The sequence below is a fragment of the Pollachius pollachius genome, assembly GCF_949987615.1.
Source record: "Pollachius pollachius genome assembly, chromosome: 10".
NCBI classification, from domain to species: Eukaryota; Metazoa; Chordata; class Actinopteri; order Gadiformes; family Gadidae; genus Pollachius; species Pollachius pollachius.
The window spans coordinates 99739-118213 of NC_136943.1; the positions used below are offsets into that span (position 1 = coordinate 99739).

At 53.8% G+C, this 18475-nt stretch overlaps 1 protein-coding gene across 1 annotated transcript in view; it reads right to left on the reverse strand.

Moving 5' to 3' along the window:
- The window catches only part of ndst1a (N-deacetylase/N-sulfotransferase (heparan glucosaminyl) 1a), a 48194-nt gene extending 29875 nt beyond the window's left edge, over positions 1 to 18319 (reverse strand). The window contains exon 1 of the mRNA XM_079744426.1: positions 18195 to 18319. The gene's annotated coding sequence lies outside the window, so the exon portion shown is untranslated. The remainder of the gene's footprint in view (positions 1 to 18194) is intronic.
- Between the last annotated feature and the right edge of the window lie 156 nt (positions 18320 to 18475).

Here is an 18475-nt window from a genome sequence, read left to right on the forward strand (position 1 = left end):
CACACACACACACACACAGACACACACAGACACACACAGACACACACAGACACACACACAGACAGACAGCGCGTGTGTGTGTCTGTGTGTGTGTCTGTGTGTGTGTGTGTGTCCCACGGACCGGAACAGGTGTCGGGCCGGAAGGGGGCAAATGATCCGATACCGTGGGGACCACAGCCGCTGACCTCAACACGCACACACACAGAGGGGGAAGCTTCCAATCAGCCCATTAGATCAATACCTGACGGCCTCGGGATATGGGCTCTGCAGCTAACGAGTAGCACTTAAGGAAGAGGGCAATCGCTATCGATTGTAAACGGGTTCAAGAGATCCCGTGTGCCGGTTAGCCTTTGGGTGGATTGGTTGTTGTCGTTTGGTGCGGTCGGCTAATTGATGACAAAACGTCTGGGGTGTGGGGATAAAGATTGAGGATAAGAATCGTGATCCATACGTGCATCTATTATTCAGATTTGACTCACAACTTTGAAAAATGCATTGGAAAATAAAAAAAGTGTCCTTTAGTCATGGGTTTTTGTTTGTGTGTTTAAGGTATTGCTATCAGTTCTTATAACATTTTTTTATCTTACAAACACTATACTCTGCTATTATGGAATAATTTACCAGGACCCCTATATACTGGAACAAGAATCAATTTGTGTCAAATCAAAAAATTGTTTGTTTTGTGGCCTGAACCTGGAAATCAAACCATAATCAGCTTCCATGACCCTCGTTGCTTGACAAACAGCCAGAACAACACCAATTAAGGCAAGGCTGAGCGCATAAACACCGGGACAACGTTGGAACCACGACAGGCAGGTAGCATGCACACCAGTCCTACTAAGCATCGGCCAAAGGCTAATTTGCAAACCGGGAGTCAAACAAACACGAAATGTTTCATGTGCAACACAAAACCAAAGTACTTGAGAGAGGCCTCTGGATGCCATGACACGTCTCCTTTGAAATCAATTATTCAGTGTTGCCTTTTCCCTGCCTTCAATTATACATCAATGTTTCACATAACAAAGGCCAAGGCCAAACCAACCCCGGATCCGGCCTCCACAGGCCCTTAGTGATGGAAGCGGATGGAGGCGTGTCGGCCTCGAGGAAGACCACGGAGGAAGGGCCCCCTGTGGGAGATCACCACCCGGCACCACCTCCTCCACCACCTCCGCCTCGCTTGGCGAGCTGCCTCGTGTGTTCCATGCTGTCATTTATGAAGTTGCCGCATGGCTGGCCGTGGCGATGGGGATCACAGGGTTAACTGCGACGGCGGCCCGTGGCCCTGGCCTGTACATTATTCAACAGATTGTTACAACAGGCTGCTCCCTGATCTCGCACACGCGGAGACCGGGCGGGAGTCTCCGGGATTAGCCGGAATGGGTAAGAAATGAGCGGATGGGGCGGGGGGCTGGCGTGGAGGCGGGAGATGAGAGAGTACCAAAGGGGAGAGGGATAAAGAACGGGCTGAATGGGATGAAAGAGGTATTGACAAAAGGGGAGGGATGAGAACGTGGTGACAGACAGCTCGAAGGAGCACAGGTGGATGGGATGAATAAGATCAAAAAAGACGGCCGTAACCATGTATAGGCACAGCAGGGTGGTCCGGGCGTCTTTCAGTCGTACCGTCAACAGTACAATGTCCCTCGTTGAGATCAGTACTACTGCTACAGTTGGGTAAAGGTAGGAGTGGCCCCAGGAGAAGCATTACACACCCTGTCTGCTCGTCCACAACCGATGTCTAACCAACGAAGACGTTTGCTGGGTAGAACCGCACGGCTGTGCGCCTGCCTTCAGCCCAACAGGCCATGTGAGGGCAATGGCCTTGCACAGCAACTCTTGGGTTGAGAAGGTCAACATATTTAAAGATCAGTCATTGATTGAGCATATGCCTGCGAACACGCCTTACGTTTATGTCCTATTTTCTTCCCCATCGCCCGAACAGCAATCGCGGTCATGAGCAAATACAACCAACTCCAGCCCTGAAGGAATTCACAAAGGATGTCTGGAGTGGGATCACTCCAATAAACCCTGAAAACCAAACACAGGGACGAATATGGAGAGCAGTTAAACAACCCGGGCCTTGCAATGGCTTCCAGTGAGAACCGCACGGTTCTAGTTTGTTTTATACACACAAACGGCTCCCTAGTGACCCAGCATTCATTAAAGTTGGGGAGGTATTCGTTGTTCACTTTGTACTCAGCTAAACCATTCTATAAAATAAGCCCACTTTGCAGTAATGGTAAATGTTTACAGTGAAGGGGAAAACCGATTAAGCCACATTGCGATATTATGATGAACAAAATCACGACGGCGCTGTGCCCGCCAGCGATGAGGGATGCGTTCTCTGTGCTCCTTGTTTCGGGAGCGGCCATGTTTAAAGTCCCCAGCCTTTGCGGTACCGAGGCTGGCTGATCTGGCCCCTTTGTTCATTAATTGATTGGTCTCCCCTGCTGGGCCTCTGCAACTAGGTTACCCACAGCCAGCCACAGAAGAGGATCTGGCCCCCTCTTCTTCCTCTCCCTCCCCTTCCACCACCACCTCCTCCACCACCACCACCACCACCACCACCACCACCTCCTCCACCACCACCTCCTCCTCCCTGGTGAAAGTAGGAGCGAAGATAGAGAGCCGCGGGGCAGGAATGCGGGTGTTAATATAACTAATGGAGTGTAGCAGACAGTAACTTTATTGAAATCACCCTCATCTAATTAGAGTGAGCGGCTGATGAAAGCTAGGGAGCAGAGGAATGGGAAGGGGGGTGGAGATGGAGGGGTGGGGGCGGGGGGGCATGGAAGGAGAGACGAGTGGGTGACATTACACGAGTGTGATGTCACTGTCATGTTGAGTGAGGAGCGGGGCTCTGCAGGGGAGAGGTGACGGCTCAGCGAGCGAGGGAAAAGGAAGGAGTAAAGATGGAGATAGATGGAGGGATGGATGGATGGAGGGCGATGCACAACAGGCTGATTCATTATCAGCCTGTCATGGGCGAGACGTCTCACACAGCACCCCCGACGGGGGGAATGTGCCCTCGTGCCGATATGTCAAGTCGGAGGCTAATGTTGCCGCATTGCTAATCCCTCCCGAGACGGATGGGGGCGAGGGGGTGTGCTAACTAGTAAGATATCACCAGGTTTTCCTGATAATATCGTACTAGGGTGTATCCAGAACATGCGGTTAGATCATCAAGACATCGCTGTAATTACAGAGGTCTTCCTCTGCCGTAGTGACGGCAGCCCACAGGGTGACGACCCCACAGGGAACACCTTTGACTATAATGAGAGCAAAGCTACTAAATGTGACGCGCAAGGCCCATCAAATCCACCCTCTTCGTTCCTTGGCCTGTGATAACGTTTTATGCATCTGGGTATCTCAATACCCCCCCATTGATTACGTAGCCATTGGAGACGGTTCCTACTGGAAACGGCCTGGCCGTGAAGTTAGCCGTGTCTGCCAACGTTGTGTTTGTGGTGTCTACGCAACAGAGGGGCTAGCAGTGTACCCTAACCCTGGGGCTAGAGGTGTGGGCTAACAGAGGGGCTAGCAGTGTACCCTAACCCTGGGGCTAGAGGTGTGGGCTAACAGAGGGGCTAGCAGTGTACCCTAACCCTGGGGCTAGAGGTGTGGGCTAACAGAGGGGCTAGCAGTGTACCCTAACCCTGGGTCTAGAGGTGTGGGCTAACAGAGGGGCTAGCAGTGTACCCTAACCCTGGGGCCAGAGGTGTGGGCTAACAAAGGGGCTAGCAGTGGACCCTAACCCTGGGGCTAGAGGTGTGAGCTAACAGAGGGGCTAGCAGTGTACCCTAACCCTGGGGCTAGAGGTGTGGGCTAACAGAGGGGCTAGCAGTGTACACTAACCCTGGGGCTAGAGGTGTGGGCTAACAGAGGGGCTAGCAGTTTCTGCTAAAAGTAGGGCTAGCAGTGTGTCCACTAGCAGTGGGGCTAGCAGTGTGTCCACTAGCAGTGGGGCTAGCAGTGGGGCTAGCAGTGTGTCCACTAGCAGTGGGGCTAGCAGTGGGGCTAGCAGTGTGTCCACTAGCAGTGGGGCTAGCAGTGGGGCTAGCAGTGGGGCTAGCAGTGTGTCCACTAGCAGTGGGGCTAGCAGCGTGTCCACTAGCAGTGGGGCTAGCAGCGTGTCCAAGGCAGTGAGCTAGTGGTGTCTGCTCAGGGCTGAACAGCTGAATCAACCCGAGAGGCTGCTGCCCTGCATACCTGAGAGGACATAAGTTTCCACCATATATCCGTCAGGTGCCCCCCCCCCCCCCCCCCCCCCCGGCTCTGAAGGGGACAGTGACAGACAGCACAGTGAGTAAAGGGGTTTGCTTTGCACTAATTCCGGTCAATAAAAGTGGGTGAGTGGTGTGTATGCCATGTCGCAAATACTAGCTATGTTGTGTTAGCGTTTATTCAGTCCGGCATTGGCTATTTCAAGGATTACTTAAACCTATAAGCACTTAATCAGATTGCCATTAGGTCTGAACAATATGAATATGAGCCTGCTTGATATATAACCTATGCGTCATCAGAATCTGCAGTGTGTCTCCGTCTACAGTAATAGGAACACCGGGGTTCCTTGTGTAACTGCAGAGTTCCTAAGCTCGACGTAGACAATATCCACATTCCAAAAGTCTCAATTTTATCGCTGTAATGCAGTGTCAATATAAAATCTGCCATGCCACATTTGCAAATTACCAACCACTGTAGTAAAATTGTCGTATTGGAAGTCAATCATATTGCAATATTAATATAAATGTCCCTGCTATGCAAATAGTGCTCCCCAACCTAGCACACAGGGATCAAACTAAATGCCAATTTCAAATACCCAACTAATCTAGTGCTGCGCAGAAAAGCACTATTTGGATTGCTTGCGTGTGGTCCTGTGTGGGCGTGTGGCAGTGCTGCCAAGTGCCACAGGCTTTTTGAAAAAGGCAGTCCGTTTCTGACATTTCAGAATAAGAATAACACCACGGAAAATATGAAACACTTTCTCACATCATGAATTTCTACCCCAGCACTCAAAGGTTGGCCTCTCTCTGACTTTTTGCCGTCTGTTTCTGCAGAAGAGATCCATATTAGTCATACATACCAACCTGTTACCTGGTTACCAAACGGGGATGGTGAGAGGGACACAGAGAGAACAACAATTGGTTACCTGGTGCACCTGCACTTGAAATGGCATCGATAATAACAAAAAGAAAACAATATCAAGTAGGATTTTGGTATAAAAACACATTCTATCCTATGTAGGCTAACCATATGTTGTGTTTATAGCAGCAGGATCGACCACACACACACACACACACACACACACACACACACACACCTTCTATCTATCTTGGGAGGGTTCCCCGACTTAAAAGAGCGGTGCTCGGCCCCCCTAACACCTCACCCTGTTACGGCCCACCCTGTGGCCTCTGCAGCCAAACAATCAGCCGGACCCCTGGTGTGTGTCCACACATCCTGGCGACAGTCTCCACAGGACCATCTGACAACAGGCAGGCAGCCGGCCCCCACTCCGAGGGCTACGACAGGTGCAGCAGGTGCCAGCGACCGTTAAGATCGGATTGGACACACTGCTACTACGGCCCTGCAACAACAAGGCTGGGTTAACGCCGGCTGGGAGACGCAAGAGGGGGGAAAAGAACTGCAGTCATTTAGGAGATTTTTTATTAGCACTTCAGGCGAGTAGCGGTGAAGTAGAGCTAGCCTTGAGCTGTCAATGCATTGCAGCTTAGGTTGGTTAAGGTGGACATGGGCTATGCAGGGAATTAGCTCATCAGAGTTTGAGTGTGGTATTGGGTTTCTGATTTGAACACCGATATAAACGAAGCTGACTGGTGTATTCAGGGAAGCTGTTCTTTAGAGAGAACACTTTTATGAAAGATACATTTAATGTTTATCCTTTTTATTGTAGAGTAAGACCCAAAAGTATGGGAGAGAGAGGGGAGGACATGCAGCATAGGACCACGGGCAAGAATCAAACCGGGTCGCTGCGTTAAGGACTGAATCTTAATGGTACGCGCAACACTTTTAAAGACACAATCTGAAGAAGCCAGGAACCATTATCACAAGTACGAAAAAAAGGTTAGACTGGGAGTGTATTTCCCCGTCATAGCCGTGATTGACTTGGAAATTGTGCCCTGACCTTCGACGGTGTTTGAAACTGTTGTCGGTGTGTGTAGTACTAGAGGCTGGGGTACTAGAGGCTGGGGTACTAGAGGCTGGGGTGCTAGAGGCTGGGGTGCTAGAGGCTGGGGTACTAGAGGCTGGGGTGCTAGAGGCTGGGGTACTAGAGGCTGGGGTGCTAGAGGCTGGGGTGCTAGAGGCTGGGGTGCTAGAGGCTGGGGTGGGGTGCTAGAGGCTGGGGTACAAGAGGCTGGGGTACTAGAGGCTGGGGTGGGGTGCTAGAGGCTGGGGTGCTAGAGGCTGGGGTACTAGAGGCTGGGGTGCTAGAGGCTGGGGTGCTAGAGGCTGGGCTGGGGTGCTAGAGGCTGGGGTACTAGAGGCTGGGGTACTAGAGGCTGGGGTACTAGAGGCTGGGGTGGGGTGCTAGAGGCTGGGGTGCTAGAGGCTGGGGTGCTAGAGGCTGGGGTACTAGAGGCTGGGGTGCTAGAGGCTGGGGTACTAGAGGCTGGGCTGGGGTGCTAGAGGCTGGGGTACTAGAGGCTGGGGTGCTAGAGGCTGGGGTACTAGAGGCTGGGGTACTAGAGGCTGGGGTACTAGAGGCTGGGGTGCTAGAGGCTGGGGTGCTAGAGGCTGGGGTACTAGAGGCTGGGGTGCTAGAGGCTGGGGTGCTAGAGGCTGGGGTGCTAGAGGCTGGGGTGCTAGAGGCTGGGGTACTAGAGGCTGGGGTACTAGAGGCTGGGGTGCTAGAGGCTGGGGTGCTAGAGGCTGGGGTACTAGAGGCTGGGGTGGGGTGCTAGAGGCTGGGGTGCTAGAGGCTGGGGTGCTAGAGGCTGGGGTGCTAGAGGCTGGGGTGCTAGAGGCTGGGGTACTAGAGGCTGGGGTGCTAGAGGCTGGGGTGCTAGAGGCTGGGGTACTAGAGGCTGCCTGAGGGCGCACCGAGGCAGGCCTACGTGAGGAGAATACGATCGGACACGGACAGCGAGAGGTATTCCGCTGATCGGAGAGGCTTGGATAAACATTTTGGCGGAGAACAGCCGTGGGCTCATGGAGGACTGTCAGTCATGCGGGGGGGGAGGGTAAGCAGCTTTCTCAAGCCAACCAAGGCCGTCAATCATAACGAAAATTAAGAAGGAAAAGGGAGACAAATACTAGAGTCAATGGGCTGGGGGTGGATCCACCAGTCTGCAAACACGGAACATAACCTTCTGTCTTTAGACCAATTACACAGCACAACGACGTCCTTAGGAGTATAAAGAATAGGTCACGACGATTATGGAACACAAAAGTCATTTGGCTGGTGTTTTTCTGCCTTCGCTCAGCCACTCCAAAAGACAAATTCACCAGAAGAAGAGCGCCAAAAAAAAAGGACATAATCAAAACCATAATAATCCAAAAGTAAGTGCAGCGCGTGGAAACGATGACGGGGGTGAGGTAGAGCGGAGGGGGGGTGAAGTAGCGGGTTTGGGGGTGTCCGGAGAAACAGAAGAAACTCAACTCAACCCAGCGGAGCCCAGTTGGTACGGAGCTGTGCCGGCACAGCCTCAGAACAGGCTGTGATTGTGTTGTGAGGGTCTGAGCCCAGTGCATCGCAGCAGGCACCGCATGATGAATGGGCCCACGCCTCCTCCACCCCCCCACCTCATCACAACTCCCGCGTCTCCCTCTCCCCAAACCACAGTCTATTCAGACGCTGCCACCCCACAAGATTCATTTGCATTCAGTGCACTTAAGTCTCTCATTGTGCTCTGACACAAAGACACATCCCAGTGCTCAGCACACCTATTAAACCTATAGCCCCCCCTATAGGATCCACACCTATTAAACCTATAGCCCCCCCAGAGGGTCCTATTAAACCTATAGCCCCCCCAGAGGGTCCTATTAAACATATAGCCCCCCCAGAGGGTCCTATTAAACCTATAGCCCCCCCAGAGGGTCCTATTAAACATATAGCCCCCCCAGAGGGTCCTATTAAACCTATAGCCCCCCCAGAGGGTCCTATTAAACCTATAGCCCCCCCAGAGGGTCCTATTAAACATATAGCCCCCCCAGAGGGTCCTATTAAACCTATAGCCCCCCTATAGGGTCCTATTAAACATATAGCCCCCCCAGAGGGTCCTATTAAACATATCGCCCCCCCAGAGGGTCCTATTAAACCTATAGCCCCCCCAGAGGGTCCTATTAAACATATAGCCCCCCCAGAGGGTCCTATTAAACCTATAGCCCCCCCAGAGGGTCCTATTAAACATATAGCCCCCCCAGAGGGTCCTATTAAACCTATAGCCCCCCCAGAGGGTCCTATTAAACCTATAGCCCCCCCAGAGGGTCCTATTAAACCTATAGCCCCCCCAGAGGGTCCTATTAAACCTATAGCCCCCCTATAGGGTCCTATTAAACATATAGCCCCCCCAGAGGGTCCTATTAAACATATCGCCCCCCCAGAGGGTCCTATTAAACCTATAGCCCCCCCAGAGGGTCCTATTAAACCTATAGCCCCCCCAGAGGGTCCTATTAAACATATAGCCCCCCCAGAGGGTCCTATTAAACCTATAGCCCCCCCAGAGGGTCCTATTAAACCTATACCCCCCCCAGAGGGTCCTATTAAACCTATAGCCCCCCCAGAGGGTCCTATTAAACCTATAGCCCCCCCAGAGGGTCCTATTAAACCTATAGCCCCCAAGAGGGTCCTATTAAACCTATAGCCCCCCCAGAGGGTCCTATTAAACCTATAGCCCCCCTATAGGGTCCACACCGAGATGGTTATGATAGCACAAAGCCCGAGTGAGGGGGGGGGGTAGTCGCTCGGTGGACGTAAAGGTCCCGTCCCAGCCGAGCAGGGAGGGAGGGGGGAGCCCCCACACAACGGGTCACAGAAGAGTCGTGGCGGGGTGGTTGGATAACCTCCATTAATGATTCACTTGAGCCAAACTAATAAAGTGGGTCGGATCGCAGCAGCGGCGCGAACACACAAGGACCTTGAGATTAGGGAGAGAGAGAGAGAGAGAGAGAGAGAGAGAGAGAGAGAGAGAGAGAGAGAGAGAGAGAGAGAGAGAGAGAGAGAGAGAGAGAGAGAGAGAGAGAGAGAGGAGAGAGAGAGAGAGAGAGAGAGAGAGAGAGAGAGAGAGAGACCACAGGGGTGACAGAGACGGAGAGAGGTTGTGGGCAGAGCGCGAAAACCACCGAATGGGGGAAAATTAAAGCCGCTGAAGGAGGAGGGAAAAAAATGAACAATGCTAGAGAGCGAGGGAGAGAGAGAGAGAGAGAGAGAGAGGGAGAGAGCGAGAGAAAAAGGAAAAACGAGAGAATGAACTGTTGGGGTGGTTCCAGGTTATCCCCCAAGGAGAGCGAGAGTAATGCATGAGAAATGGGCCCTTTTCTTTAGCCCCCCCCCATAGCCCAGCGCTCCCTCCCTCCGCCCGTCGTACCCCGTCCAGAGGCGGGCTAGCTTTAATTTGCCGTGGTGTCGCCAGCCGCCCCGCCGCGGGGGGAACGGAATGGACTCCGGAATGTAAAAAGATGACTTAAATAAAGAAATAAAAAGCGCAGTCTGGGAAAGAGTGCCGGAGACAATAGCACAGAAGGCGGGAGAAGAGAAATGAGAGCAAAGTTTAGCTCGCCGGAGGGGAAGAGAAAGGTGGAAGAAGAAAAGAGAGCGAGAGGAGCCACAGGAGGAGGACGGAGAAAGGACAGGGTGGAGCTCTAATGTAGGCCAGCGATCGACGGCCGCCCAGCCAGGACCCCCGGCGGGGGAACCGGCTCGGGCCAGAACCGTCAGGGCTCCGCGCCGCGGCCACCCGAACACTGCGGCGGGCGTGAGGTTAATGACCCGTCACCTCCCCCCGCCCCCCGGGGCTGTTCATAGGACGCGGTGGGGAGGACAGACTGTGAGTGTGAGTGTGTGTGTCAGTGTGCGCGTGTTGGTCTGTGTGTGTGTGCGTGTTGGTCTGTGTGCGTGTGCGTGAGCTGGCTCTGTATGCGTGTGTCACCCTCCGAGAGCTTTGGGCTGTAACTCAACGCTTCCTGTTGCTCCATGGAGTGACATCACCAAAGAGATGGGGGGGGGCAGTCACCACCCAACGCGGCCCTCCTGGGGCTCCGCCCTCCTGGGGCTCCGCCCCTCTGGGCCTCCGCCCCTCCGGGGCTCCGCCCCTCCTGGGGCTCCGCCCTCCTGTCACCGCAGAGCGCTTCAACAGACACACCAGCGGAGCTGCCGCCCAGGAGATCAGAGGCAGACGGAAGGCGAAGAGACGGAGCGGGAAACGGGACCCCGCCTCATCACCGGGCCCTCACCCCGGCCCCGGGGGACCACCAGCCCCGGTCCAGCTGTGTGGGAGGGGCTTTAGAAAAACTAAAAACAAACAGAGCCCAGACCCCCCCCCCACACACACACACACACACACACACACACACACACACACACACACACACACACACACACACACACACACACACACACACACACACACACACACACACACATCCATCGTGCTGTCAAGCGACGCCCCCCCCCCCGTCAAGGTGGCTCTGCAGCCCTCTGGGCTCTAAGACCTGTCTCCCCCCCCACCACTCTGTGTGTAGGGGGGGGAGACAGCCGGCCAGACAGACGACCCCCCCGGGTTCAGGGGACAGACGTCGGCCACCAGCCTGAGGTCAACACCACCGCAGCCCCCTGAGGGGCCCCGCCCGCCGGGGAGGAGAGGGGCCCCGCCCGCCGGGGAGGAGAGGGGCCCCGCCGGAGAGGGGCCCCGCCCGCCGGGGAGGAGAGGGGCCGCACCGGAGAGGAGAGGGGCCCCGCCGGAGAGGGGCCCCGCCCGCCGGGGAGGAGAGGGGCCCCGCCGGAGAGGGGAGGAGAGGGGCCCCGCCCGCCGGGGAGGAGAGGGGCCCCGCCGGAGAGGGGCCCCGCCCGCCGGGGAGGAGAGGGGCCCCGCCCGCCGGAGAGGAGAGGGGCCGCACCGGAGAGGAGAGGGGCCCCGCCGGAGAGGGGCCCCGCCCGCCGGAGAGGGGCCCCGCCCGCCGGAGAGGAGAGGGGCCCCGCCGGAGAGGGGCCCCGCCCTCCATGGGAGAATTTCCAGCACCTCGGTGCAATTTACCGGAGAGAAAACGAGTTGACCCTCCATCCCATGCCTTGGCAGCAGCCGTATAATCCCCCCGACCCTCCCCACCCTGTAGTGTCCCCCACTCTGGCTGAGCAGAGAGGATCCATTTGGATGTTGTCGGTGGGAAAGCACATCCATGCCTGAGTGCCCAATCCGAAGCAGAGGCCAAAATAAAAGGCCAATGCAGATGGGGGCTGAGTGGACACCAGATGCCCCCCTGCCTGCTCGAGGGTCTCAGAGATGATGGAGCACTGAGGAGGAGGAGGAGGAGGAGGAGGAGGAGGAGGAGGAGGAGGGGGGGGAGGAGGACAGGCACCTGGCACCAGATGCCTGCTCCACTTTCCACCAGGCCTTGCGTCCTGCCGCCGCAGCCCGCTGCCCGGTACGGCGACACCAGGCGTGTGTGCAGCGGACTGACCACACAGCAGATGCTCTTGTTTTCTGCCCCGGCCAACTCGGTGTCCCGTGGCCCCGGGTAACAGAGCCCTGCCACATCTCAGACTAAATCCGGAAAGGAGAAACCTCAAAGTGACCCTGTGTGTGTGACGGGCCCCGCTTGGCTTTTGGCTCGGCAGATCAGTGTCTTGGGTGGCGGGTCGCGAACAGAGATTCATATTCAGCGAACAGAGCAGACGTTGCCCCGACTGCGTCAAGACACACAGCTGTGATTTTGTTTCCTTGTCAAGGAGGAACGGCAAAGCAGCTCAAAGTCACAACAATAAACAATGAGGAGGGGTGTTTGACATTTTCGGTGCAATTATAGCTATAGCTTTTTTCCATTGAGGTCTATTCCAAGGCACGCTACTTAAATTGTGCACGTCAATGCTTGGGCTAGCCTAAAATATTGTTGAATTACCACGAATGGTTGCACAATTATTTTTGTCTTATTGTCAAAGACTGGTACCAGCGTCTGGCCACAAGGTTAGCTGTGGCACGCCACAAGCATTGGAGGAAATGATGTTGAACAAAGACAACCGTCACAGTTTAACTGAGAAATAGCATCTGCCTTAAAACATTCATTCAATGCTCTATAAATGTTATATTTCGGGGCGACTCAGGAGCTCCAGGAATGTGACACAGGAGTCCCACAGTTGAGGAACCAACAGAAACAGTCTTTGTTTGGTAACTCTTCTACCCAACTGAGAAAAGAGAGCTTGTTGCCACTTGAAGTAAGGGGAGGCACGTGGTCCAAGGGAGACCTTATAATACCTAACAAATCACATAAGAGGTGGACCAATGGGAGCTGCCCTGCTGAGTGGCAGGGAAACGCAGCGGCCACACAGATTTAGACCAGGGCCGCCGGGGCATTCTGCACCACCTCAATCGGACTCAAGCCTCCAACTGCCGCTCCTCAGCGCCAGTCACTTTTAAGCAGAACTTGAATGCCGTCGTTGCCTTTCACCTGCTGACCTATTCAGGAACGCCAAAGAAAATACATACATTATGCGTGCTATACAAAATGAAAATATACGTTTTTAAAAAGCATCTGTGTCCCGGCACACGGCCGGGGTCATGTGCCAACGGCGTAAACAAACGCAAAGCCACGGCCACAGCTGTCTCCGCTATGAGCCCTGACTTCACACCCCGCCAGCGTCACGCAAGCCCCGGCCAGAGAGGGCCGCCTGGGAGGAGAAGCCGGGGCCAGAGAGGGCCGCCTGGGAGGAGAAGCCGGGGCCAGAGAGGGACGCCTGGGAGGAGAAGCCGGGGCCAGAGAGGGCCGCCTGGGAGGAGAAGCCGGGGCCAGAGAGGGACGCCTGGGAGGAGAAGCCGGGGCCAGAGAGGGCCGCCTGGGAGGAGAAGCCGGGGCCAGAGAGGGCCGCCTGGGAGGAGAAGCCGGGGCCAGAGAGGGCCGCCTGGGAGGAGAAGCCGGGGCCAGAGAGGGCCGCCTGGGAGGAGAAGCCGGGGCCAGAGAGGGACGCCTGGGAGGAGAAGCCGGGGCCAGAGAGGGCCGCCTGGGAGGAGAAGCCGGGGCCAGAGAGGGCCGCCTGGGAGGAGAAGCCGGGGCCAGAGAGGGCCGCCTGGGAGGAGAAGCCGGGGCCAGAGAGGGACGCCTGGGAGGAGAAGCCGGGGCCAGAGAGGGCCGCCTGGGAGGAGAAGCCGGGGCCAGAGAGGGCCGCCTGGGAGGAGAAGCCGGGGCCAGAGAGGGCCGCCTGGGAGGAGAAGCCGGGGCCAGAGAGGGCCGCCTGGGAGGAGAAGCCGGGGCCAGAGAGGGCCGCCTGGGAGGAGAAGCCGGGGTAGGCGATCGTTTAACGGACTCGGCAGAGTGGAAGAATGAGAGGTGGTAATTATAATAATTGACAAGAAGTCACGCCTAATGTAGCCTTATCAAGAATGATTTCGAGAAACAAGTCAAGGAACCTAACCAAGGTCAAGCAAACCAGCCACTGAAGACTCCCACAGCGGCCGCGCTTCTGACCCAGTGAGAAACGCAGCGCCAACCACGGCGGGGTCGGTAACGGGCGGCTCCTCAGACCTGATCGAAACCGACACACGGCAGAGCGGCATATAGGGTGCCCGAATCCTTCAGTCTGCAAAGTGGGTTTCCTGAATGCCGAGATGGTTGAAGGACAGAGCGAGGAGTGGGGGGGGGGGTGGAGGAACCTAATAATATCTGGTAACTGATAGCACTTGAGATGAAGACAGGGGTTAGAACATCCAGCAGTGAGGCAGCGCGCTCCCATTACTGCAGCTCTTGGTCTCCGGAGATGGCTTCATTACCAGGCCAGCGCGCTGGAGCTCGCATGCAGAATGTATGATCAAGCGCCTCCCCGCGGGCCAGGGTTCTGCTTAGATATCGTCCATTAACCTCCTGTTCTTCTGTGCTTTCATTTGGGCTTTTTCATCTCATTGATTGCGAAACAAAAACATCTTCGCACATCGTTTGTTTTTTTTGACATTTTCCAGGAGGGTGCGATTTTTTGTTGGTGTGTATTGTAATAATCTATTCATGATAGTATTTCTACAACCACGCTGTTCTGAGTCTGTTACACACACATGGGTTGGGGGATCAGAAAGTAGGTAGCTGCCACCTGCCCTGGTTCTACTCCCGTTTTCACTAGGTCCATCAGAGAGTGGGTTTGAGCAGCCAAAAGGGTCCACCATCTCCCTGGCTCAGGAGCTAATTAAGCAGGATCACAGGAGTGGGAGTGCTGTTATTCAGCAACAGCACAACCTCAGCCATGAGTGTGGTTATATTGGGAATCATTGAATGCCTTGTTTGTCTGTGGATCTGAACTAACTAACAACTAACACCTAATAAAGCTGTGTGTATCATCAGCAGGCACGGGTAGCAACGCTGCAGGGAGAGTTCTGGTAAAACAAGCTCATTGGTCAGGACCACAGAGCCCCATAAAACGCCAATTAAGCCAGCCTAATCGGAAGTACAAAAATAAATAAAACTGAACGGTTACAGAGTGGAGAACACCACATAAATCTAAAGCTACCCTCGTCACTGTCGTCTCACTGCCGATTTGCATACAGCGGAGCTCTGCGGTGTCTGAGTGGGAGTGGGTTGAACCGTGGTGGAGCTTAGAAAATAAATAAAGGCCGGTCTGCGGCTGGGACTACTAAAGCCATATCTCACATAACCTGCTCTGCTCATCTGGCATTCTTCCCCCGTCCCTTAGGCAACCCAAGCCTGTCTGCCGGTGAGCCGGTGACATTGCTCTCACTTTCCCAGCACTTATGATCCAATCGTGTCATCTGATGAAACGCTACACCCCCAGTCCCCATTATTCGTCTGGATACAGGAGCTCCTGGAATGTATCGGATTCTTGCCTCGGGGGGGCAGGCACCTTGGAAACTTAGGCCTAAGCCCACCTTCCAAAGCCTCGCCTTTTTCTCCCCATTTACACCCGGGCCCTCGCCCCCCGTTACCCCCCCACCCTCATCTCTCTCCCCCCGCCTGACTTTCCACTGAACAGAAATTCCACCAGGGGCTTGCATGAATCACATCGCTTGATCGCCTCACTGACATGTGCTCGCATTTTTGATGTCCATCCGACACAGGAAGGGGGGGTAGAGAGAGGAGAGAGAGGGGGAGAGGGGGGAGAGAGAGGAGAGAGAGGGGGAGAGAATCGGTTTAGAGTTTCAAGACTGCTCAGTGACTTCATGCAGCCTAATTTACGCCAGCACCCTACAGGCTCCCAGCTCCAGGGCACACTCACCCCCTGAACCTTTTATCCAAACGCCTAAACGTGGGAGCGAGAGCGCACTAGAGCTCGGACTCATGCACTGGACCTAGGTAGCACTGTGTATCCTAATCAGATCAGCACGCACAATAAGGTTTAAAAAACCAACTCATCTTTCCTATAGAGCTATACTAAAGCAGCAGTCTCTGCAGAGCCTCGACCCACTTCAAAACACAACGTGCTCGTAGTGTTATCTTGCATCACGCCACGCCTGATGGTACAGTAAACACTGACTCAAGTGTCAGTGGCTGGCGTAACACCTAATATATGACAGTGGAAAAATAATTTCCCCCAGCCGGGCGTGGAGGGTAGGCCGTGGCTGATGGTTCAGTAATGCGATCTGCTAGCGCTCTGTGGCATGGGGTCTTTGCTCCTGGCCCAGCCAGCCAGTCACACATGGGGACAACCCCAGAGGGAGCCACCCGCCGTGGCAGAGCCACCATTCACAACGACCCTTCTGGTTTTCCCGGGGATTACAGCCGCTATCGGATCATTTGCTAATACTCGTCGTGCTCCACTGTCAAAATGTATTTACTCTGCTCCCGCTCCCGCGATCCCATATCCCTTACAGCATCCAGGCTGCGGCCAGAGGAACGTCCTACACACCAGCAGCCCGGGAAGACTGGGAAATACTTCCAAATACAGACTTTCATCATCTCAAATAAGTAGTTCTGCATACCGATGAGGCAGATTATACGACAGCTATTCTTCATAGCCTAAGAGCAAGCGCAGCTTGATGAACATTGGCATTAGCCTGTCAAAAGACCAGCTGGTGATTTACAGTTTCCATTATGGGTTGTAGGAGTATATGAATAGAGGCCAAAGGGAACAGCACTGATAGGGAGATCAGCGTTATGTGTGTCACTGTGGAGGCTGGTGCTTAGAAAGCCGACCCACACCCCTTTTAGAGGCAGGTCTGCCCCCCACACTACATCATGACTCCAGGGGCAGTGGCATGGGAAAATACAAAGGCTGGCATGTTTGGGCACTGCAGTTTACAATCTTCATGCAATTAACTCCATGTGTAACATTGCATATCATGCATGGGTTGATAGTGTAAAGTTGCAATGGCCCGCCATGTATAACCTCAATCTTAACCCATGCAAGAACTGAACAGCAAATGATGAATAGCTGGACCAGGCATCATACTGATAACAGCCAATAACGGGTGGGCTACGTTTTACAAGCTGCCATTTGTAGTCGGATTCCCATTATCAACTTCAAATAGGGAAACTTCTTGGTAAAATCGCACACAAAATGCCTTGCAAAGGCATAACTAAATACCGCCTAAAAGATAATCTGATGTCTGATCAAATAGCATCGTCAGCAGCCCCAGCCTAACCCTCCACAGTCAACTTAAAACGCTGGATCACCATCTGGCAGTCGGTGGAGTGGCAAAAGCAACCCAACAAATTGGCACGGATGAACCCTCACGCCGAGACCTTGCAAACATCCCAAAGAACAGACTGAGATGCATTTTAATATAATTATTTTAAAAAACAATCTCCTAATGGAACAAAGCCTGCGTGTTGGAACGCACCCACAGTGACATAATAACCAGGGTCCGGCATGCAGACAGCAATTCATATATGTGGTGATATTACAGAAAAGATGAATGGCTCTGCAAGAAGTCAAACCCTGAATAGCCAAAATTAAGTCCTTAACGGGGAAAGTCCTAGCCCTTTTATGAGTCATTCCCACATCTCTTTATGCTCCCGATACATGCTTTCATGCTGAGACACAGACAGCCTTGGGGCCACGGATTTCAGGCAGGTCTGAACTAGTAAACAACATGCAACACAAAAAAAATAAATGCAAGACAAATCCATTAGGATGGTCAGGGATAACAAACGACTAACCAAGCTGCCCTACTTACACACACACACGGCCCGATCCCAAGGTCCATTCGCATTGACAATTAATGAAAACTATTGCAAGAACCACCAGGCGCGGTCTGAATGGTGGAACAATAACCTTTAAAAAAATGTGCGTGTGTCTTCTATCTAGGTCCTTCTATCAATAAGTTGTGTAATGGCTTGATTGGTCGATATCATTTCCCAGAGCTCAGATTTCGTGTTGATGATTAACCCACAGTCTACCCATCCAGTGTGCCATCCGATGGCCCAATTGTGCAACATGCACCCAAACGATTTGCACACACTGACCTGCCTTTGAGGATTGTCTCCCCCCATTGCACTGCTTTTGTCCACTCTAGTCCATTGAAAGAGAGCATACTTTTAACAGACCTTTGGAGGAACACACAATAATTCTCAGTCAATATGTGCACACTGCTGCTAGACTTGGCAACGCGGCCATCTGCACAACTCATTTGACAAGAGCCCTACACAACTACAACGTTACACCCAAAGTTACACAAACAAGTTACTCTGCAGCTGCTGCGAGGCTGAGCCGCATCATGGGGTTCCCCCAGCTACACGCATTCTGTCATTTTAACACAAAAGAAAGGAAAGAAAACCACACACACACAGTTCATTATGGCAACAAAAAAAAAAAGAAAAAAAAAAGGAAAAGGTACCTCGAAGTGGCCCATTTTCCCCCCGTGATCCCCGGTTCCTCCACCGCCGCTGCGGAGCCTCCGTCTACCGTCACGTCTCCCTGCTACTCCCCGGGTCTGGAACTAGCGACCATCAGGCCATGACTGTCCGCATTCGGATGTCTGCGCCAGACAGCGTTCACTACTAGCCTAGCCTGGTGCGATCCAGAGAGCAACGCTGGATCGACTATCTACCATATGAACCAAAAACATCCGCGAATTCAAAGCGCTTACCTTCTGGATCCCGATGTGAGATTGAAAGCACCGGGGACGGGAAAAGAAAGAGGGAATGAGGGGGGTTCAAGCACGCGTGGTGCGTGTCGTCGTCTTGCTTTTCGATCGGCTCCCTTCTGGAAGCTACACGGCGGACTTGTCTGGTAGAAATCTGAGATTGCTCCCTGCTTCTGCAGTTGTGTGAAATGGCAGTACCCAATAACTTTCGATGGGGGGCGCCAGAGCAGTACACCCTTATTATCCTCAGTGGGGACTTCTGTGGCTCTACAACCATTTCATTA